At 20.8% G+C, this 6968-nt stretch overlaps 1 protein-coding gene across 1 annotated transcript in view; it reads right to left on the minus strand.

Annotated features, from left to right (window-relative positions):
• Positions 1-6968, minus strand: part of LOC117170016 (protein ANTAGONIST OF LIKE HETEROCHROMATIN PROTEIN 1-like) — a 30912-nt gene that overhangs the window by 9165 nt on the left and 14779 nt on the right. The window lies entirely within an intron of this gene.

Below are 6968 nucleotides of genomic sequence, written 5' to 3' on the forward strand. Positions count from 1 at the left end.
TTTGAGGAGAACATAAGAAGACATTATTCTACGTTTATGTACTGCATTTGAATCGGAATTTAAAAAAAAAATTATTTCTGAAATTTTTTGCCAAATTTCGATGCAAATGCAGTACATAAACGTAGGGTAATGTCTTCTAATGCTCTCCTGAAATTTTGAGTTCGATATTTGATTTACAAAAAAAGTTCTATGGTTCAAAAAAAAATTTTGTTCAATAGAAAAAAGAGGTTGGTAATGTAGGAATTCCACTGTGTCGCATGCCCTTAATCAGTTTTAATTTTTCCATGAATCTTGAGAATTTTTTTTATTATCGTCGAACTTTTCAAATTCCTTAGAAACCTCTAAAAAATTGTCAATTTTTCTAGGGATTTTAATAAAAATTTGTATTATTTTAGAATCTATCAAAATGATTAGAAAGCTTCTACATTTTTTGTTATCAAACTCCAAAAATGTAGATTTCGTTAAACAAATTTTGATATCTTTTCAAGTTTTAAATTTCATCTTTTCAAATGTTCAAAATATTTCTTAAACTTCAATTTTTTCTTAATTAATAATTATTCAATTGCTAGTCATGCATCAAAACTTATTTTTCTTTAAAAATCTTTTTAAATTTTCGTTTCAAATTTATGTTTTACAATAAAAAATAACTTTCAATTTTGCCATGAATCTTAAAGAAGAGTTGTATTGAAACATCTTTTAAAATCCTTACAAAGCTTCAACATTCTATTTCCGGTTTTTTTTTTCTTTTAAAATTATTTGAATTTTTTGTAAAACTTTTAATAGATCCTGAAAAATACAAAAATTATTTTAAAGTCTTCCAATTTGCTTTTAAAAAATTTGTTTAATCTTTTAAAACCGTTTTAAATATTTTCTTAAAATTAATTTTTAAAGTATCATTTTTAAGTTTTATCGGGTTATTAACAAAAAAATGTTATTATTTTTAAAATGCTTAAAAAGCTTTTAATTGCGAAAAAATGTTGTCTTCATTTTATTTAATATTGTTTGAAAATTTTTCAAGCATTAAATTAGGTTTAAATATTTTTAAAACTTCAAAATATCTCTTAAATTTACTCGATTTTTTTTTCTAAATTGTTAGTGGTTCAATTGTTATTTATTCATCAAAATTCGTTTTTATTTTGAAAGCTTTTTAAATATTCTGTTAAAATTATATTTTTTAATCAAACATAACCCAATTTAAGGAAAAATCCAGTAAGTTTAAAAGATCAAACCGAATTAAAAATTTAAAAAGTTCAAATAAAATATAGATTTTTGAAGATTTTGAAAGAAAATTTTGCAGTTTCTAGGAATTTAAAAGAAATTAATATAATGAAAAGTTTTTTTCCGGATTTCTGGAAAAATCTTAAATTATATGTTTTATTTTAGAAAATTAATTTTGAACAGAGTATTTAAAAATATTTCAAGACAAAAATAAATGCTGATGAATAAATAACAATTGAGTAATTATTAATTTTAAAAATGTCGAGTAAGATTAAAAGTAATTTTGAGAAGATATAGATTTTTGAAGAAAAACAATTTTTTATGAATAAAGAACAATGAAGACAATTTTTTTTTTATTCGAGTTAGTTTAAGAAATATTTTGAGGTTTTGAAAAGATTCATACTGTATTCAAAAGTTGAAAAATTTTGATTTTTAATATTCAAAGGCTTTAAAAGAATAAAATAATTTATTAAAATTCCTAGGAAAATGGAAAATGCTTTTTTATTTTGGATAATTAATTTAAAGAGAATATTTCAAAATATTAAAAAAAATCAATAAATTCTGATGAATAAGTAAATATTTAGTAATTATTAAATTAGAAAATTTTGAATAAGTTTAAAAGTAATTTTGAAAAGATTCCATCTTAATTTAGAACTTGATAAAATTTCAAAATATGTAAAACAATATATAGATTTTTGAAGAAAAGCAATTTTTGAATAATGAAGAACAATTAAGCCCTTTTTATTAATTTTTCCAAAATTCTAGTTAGTTTAAGAAATATTTTAAAGCTTTGAAAATATTTATACTCAATTCAAAACTTGAAAAAATTTCAGACAAATTTTAATTGTTAATATTCAAAGGTTTTAAAAGAATAAAATAATTGATTAAGATTCCTAGGAAAATGGAAAATGCTTTTTTACTTTTGAAAATTAATTTTAAGAGAATATTTCAAAATTTTTAAAAAATAAATAAATTCTTATGAATAAATAAATGTAGATTAATTATTAATTTTAACAATTTTGAATAATAAAGAACAATTAATCCATTTTTATTTTTTTCAATTCGAGTTAGTTTAACAATTATTTTGAAGTTTTGAAAAGATCTATACTTACTTCAAAACTTGAAACAATTTCAGAACAATTTTAATTTTTAATATTGAAAGGTTTTAAAAGAATAAAAAAAAACTTATTAAGATTTCTAAAAAAATTGAAAATGATTTTTTATTTTTAAAAATTAATTTTAAGAGAATATTCAAAAAGACTAAAGATTTCCGAAATCATAAAAAAATAATGTAGAACATTTTAAGGAATTTTTTAATTAGTATTGAAATTTGAGGAAAAATTAGAATCATTTAAACATTTATTTAGCAATTTTCAAAAAATGTCAAACAAAATGTTGATTTTTTAAAGATTTATAACAATGATGAAGCTTTATAAGAATTTTGAAAGGTTTCAACTGTTTCAAGATCATACAAATTTTTTTTATGATTCCTGGTAAAATTTAAAGAGATTTTCTATTTTGAAAAATAATTTCGAGGGTCTTTAAAAATATTTGCATAGTTTCAATAATGTAACTTCTAATTTAAAAGTTGTTACAAGCTTCCATTTTAGACGTGTAAATTGTTGACGGTTTAATTTTTTTTAATATATATGAAGCTTTAATTTTAAATGTTTAAAATCGGGAATTTTTTCCTCGACTAAAACAGCCATGATTAATTAATTCTAAGTGATAAAAAAAATTTTTTAAACATAAAAAATAAAATTCTAAGTTGGATTATTTCCAGTTTCAGAGATATCAGTATTAGACACTGTGGAGGACGAAATTCTAATCTAGTATTCCAAGACTCTCATATATACAAATATGGCGAACAAGTTCTTCCATCTGTGAGTAATTTTGAATTTTTATCAAATTAGAGGGTCTCATGAATATTCGCCAAATTTTATTTAACCTAATTTTATTCAAACTAATTTTTATTTTATCGAAATACTTATTCCCAAAAAATGATTTCTTTTTTTTTCTTTTAATTGTTTCTTTTAATTCACAAATTGTGAGTTTGCCTAATTTTTAATTTTCCGAATTACCATTTGGCATAATTTTTATATTTATAATTCCAGGTCATTTTCCATTAAAAAATATTAATTTTCAACAAAAATGGAAAAGTTCAAGTTTTAGTTAGAAAAATTAGAATATTTGAAATAAAGGCACTAGATTCACTTGTGTAACAAGATTAGTTTTCTGCAAAATAAAATTCAAAAAAAAAAACATGAATTTTTTTACGAAATAGTTGAATTTTCAACTAAAAAAAAAAGATAAATTTTTAACCGAAAATAGAAAAGTTACATTTTTAATTAATAAAATTAATTTTGAACCTAACCTACTGAACCTACTGAAAAAAAGATAAATTGTAAACAAAAATTTAAATAATTAAATTTTGAGTCAACAAAATTAAAGTTTAAACAAAAAGATGATTTTTTAAACAAGACTATGAAATATTTAAATAAGATGATAAATATTTAAATAAAATAGTTGTACTTTAGATCAAAAAGATGAATTTTCAACCGAGAAGACTAATTTCTACCAAAGAAAAAAAAAAAAAAGAATTTTCAACTGAAAAAAAATCATTTTTCAACCAAAAATTGATTAATGGAATTTGTAGTCAAAAAATGTATATTTGGCCAAAGAAGTGAGTTTTTAATTACTATTATGGAATATTTAACTGTTATAATAGTTACGTTTTCAATTGAAAAAAAATCAATCAAAAAGTAAAAAAAATTTCAACAAAATAGTTCAATTATCAGAAAAAAATTCGTTTTCATCCAAAGAATAAACCATTTTTCAATCAAGTGGCTCATTTTTCAACGCAAGAAATGAATCTTTAATTAAAATGATGAATCTTCAAAAGAAAAATTAACATGTGTTCAAATTTCAATTTAGTAATTTTGTTTTAAACCTAAAATATAAATTTTCAACTAAAATTCTAAATATTTAACTGGTATATGTTAAATTTTTAGTTTCAAAAATTACATTAAACGAAATAAAAAACTAACGTAAAAAAATGGTTAAAAATTTCAAACCAAGTAATTTCAACTAAGACGATGAATATTTAAATGAAATTATTTATTTTTTGACCAAAAAGATTCATTTTCAACCGAGAACATTGATTTCTACAAAAAAAACGAAGTTTCATCTAAAAAATATTTTAGAATAATTAAAAAAGTTAGAATAATTTGAAACAAAAGATTTTAATCAAGTAATTGTATTTCCAACCTGAAGGCTAAATTTTCAACTAAAATAATAAATATTTAAATGGAATGCTTAAATTTTTAACCGACAAGAACAACTTTTGGACAAGAAAGATTATTTTCCAAGAAAAAGATCATTTTCTATTAAAAAATCGATTTTTTTAACAAAGTGCGTATATTTTCAACATTACAGCTGAATTTTCTATTAAAAAAGAGCAATTTCCCTTCAAATTGTTAAATTTTGAACAATGAGAGATCAATTTTCAAACAAACAGTTTGAATTTTTAAAGCTAAAAATGTAAATTTTTAGCCAAATATTAAAAATTTCATTTGAAAAAAGATAAATTTTTTATTTAAGTTCGAACAGAAATCTATTACTTATTTTACTTTTATATTTTGACGCATTAGAGAGAAAAATACCTATTAAAAAATGAGGGGGAAAATAAATTATCAACAAAAATGTAATAGTTCAATTTTCTCTTCAAAATCGAATTCTAGACAAAAACCCGTATTTTCAACATGATAGTTAAATTAATAGTTAAATTTCAACAAAGTAATTACATTTTTAATCACTTTTCTAAATTGACCCTCTTAGCGTAATTGTGGTTTTCCGAATTTTTCTTTTCCCATTTTTTATTTTTATTTAATTTAATTTTTATTATTTTTATTCAATTTGTTATTTATTGTAATTATTATTATTTTATATTATTTAATGTATTATTTTTTAATTTAATTGATTTCTTCTTTTTATTTAATTTCTAATGGGCCGAATAACCATTTTAAGTCAACTATTTTGTGGATAATTTATTTTTCTAAATTGAAAAATTAACTCTGTTGAAAATTCCCATTTTCGTCTGAACATTTATTTCTTTTGGTAGAAATTTAATGTTTTTTTTGGGGGGGGGGAGGGTCATAAAAATACAACAGTTTTTTTCTAATTACAATCTTTTTCGATTGAAATATCAACTATTACATGTTTCGTTTAAAATTTATATTTTTTTATCAAACATTTTATTATTTGGTTGAAAAATTTATCATTTTGATTTGAAAATTCAATGATTTCGTTGAAATTTCAACTTTTTGGGTTTTAAAATTAAGATCTTTTGTATTAAAATATCAACCATTACCTTTTTAGATGAGAAATTACCTATTTTAATGAAATTTTTTTTTATTTGGTAGAAAATTCAACATTTTTGTAAAAAAAAAAATCATCTTTGGTTGAAAATTTAACAATTTGGTTGAGATTTTTTCTTTCTTGACTGAAAAATCTTTCTTAGTTGACACGTCAACTTTTTTGTCGAAAATTCGGCTATGGTTTGAAAATTGATCTCTTCTGGTACAAATTCAATTTTTTTCAATTAAAAGTACAACTATTTGTTTAAAATTAATTTTTTTTTGTAGTGAATTCAACTGTTTTGTAGAAAATTCGTCTTTTTTGCCCGAATTCAAATATTTTTGATTTATAATTAAAAGATTTTTTTATTTAAATATCAACTAATACATTTTTCGGCCAAAATTAATATTTCTTGGTTAAAACCTTATTATTGGTTGAAAATTGTGTCAGTTTATAGAAAATTTGTACAGTTTTGTTAAAGTCATCCCCATTAGTTAAAAATTCAACAATTCGGTTGAAATTTTTTTCTTTAGTGACTGAAAAATCGTTTTTGGTTAAGAATTCGACTATTTTCTTGAGAATTTTTCTATTTTATTTAAAATATATAATAATTTTGTTGAAAATTTTAACATTTTGTAAAAAAAAACCAACAGCTTTGTTAAAAAAACATTATTTTTGGTTGAAAATTTAACAGTTTAGTTGAAAATTTTTTCTTTCATGATTGAAAAATCTTTTTCGGTTGAAAAATCAACTCGTTTATTAAAAATTCGTCTTTGGTTTAAAAATTAATCTCTTTTGCTAGAAATTAAATGTTTTTTCTCTGAAAACACAACTATTTGGTTAAAAATTTTATCAGTGTGTTTAAAATTCAATAATTCTATTTATTTTAAATTGAATTTTTTTTGTAAAATTTTTGGGCGAACTTTTTTCTTTTTTAACTGAAAATTCAACTTTTTTTAACTTAACTATTTTGTAGGAAATTAACCTTTTTGTTAAAAAAATCAAATTTGGGGAATTGAAATTTAACTGTTATTTAAGTAATTCGTCTTTTTTGTTTTCAAATTCAAAAATTTTGTCGAAAGTTCATGTGTTTTCTTGAAAATAATCTTTTTTTTTTGAAAATCCCATTTTTTAAACATAATCTTTCTTGATTGAAAGTTAACTTTTTTATTTATACTTTTTATCTTTATGGTTCTTTTTTTTCGTCAAAAATTATACTACCTGGCTCAAAACTGAATCATTTTCTTCAAAATTCAACAATTCTGTCAACATTCATCCTTCTCGTTTAAAAGTACTTTTTATTCGGTGGAAAATTCAATTTTTTTTAATTAGGGGTACAAATGTATGATTGAAAACTGATCTGTTTTAGTTGCTTGACATTTTCTTCTCAAGTG

The sequence above is a fragment of the Belonocnema kinseyi genome, chromosome 3 (assembly GCF_010883055.1).
Source record: "Belonocnema kinseyi isolate 2016_QV_RU_SX_M_011 chromosome 3, B_treatae_v1, whole genome shotgun sequence".
NCBI classification, from domain to species: domain Eukaryota; kingdom Metazoa; phylum Arthropoda; class Insecta; order Hymenoptera; family Cynipidae; genus Belonocnema; species Belonocnema kinseyi.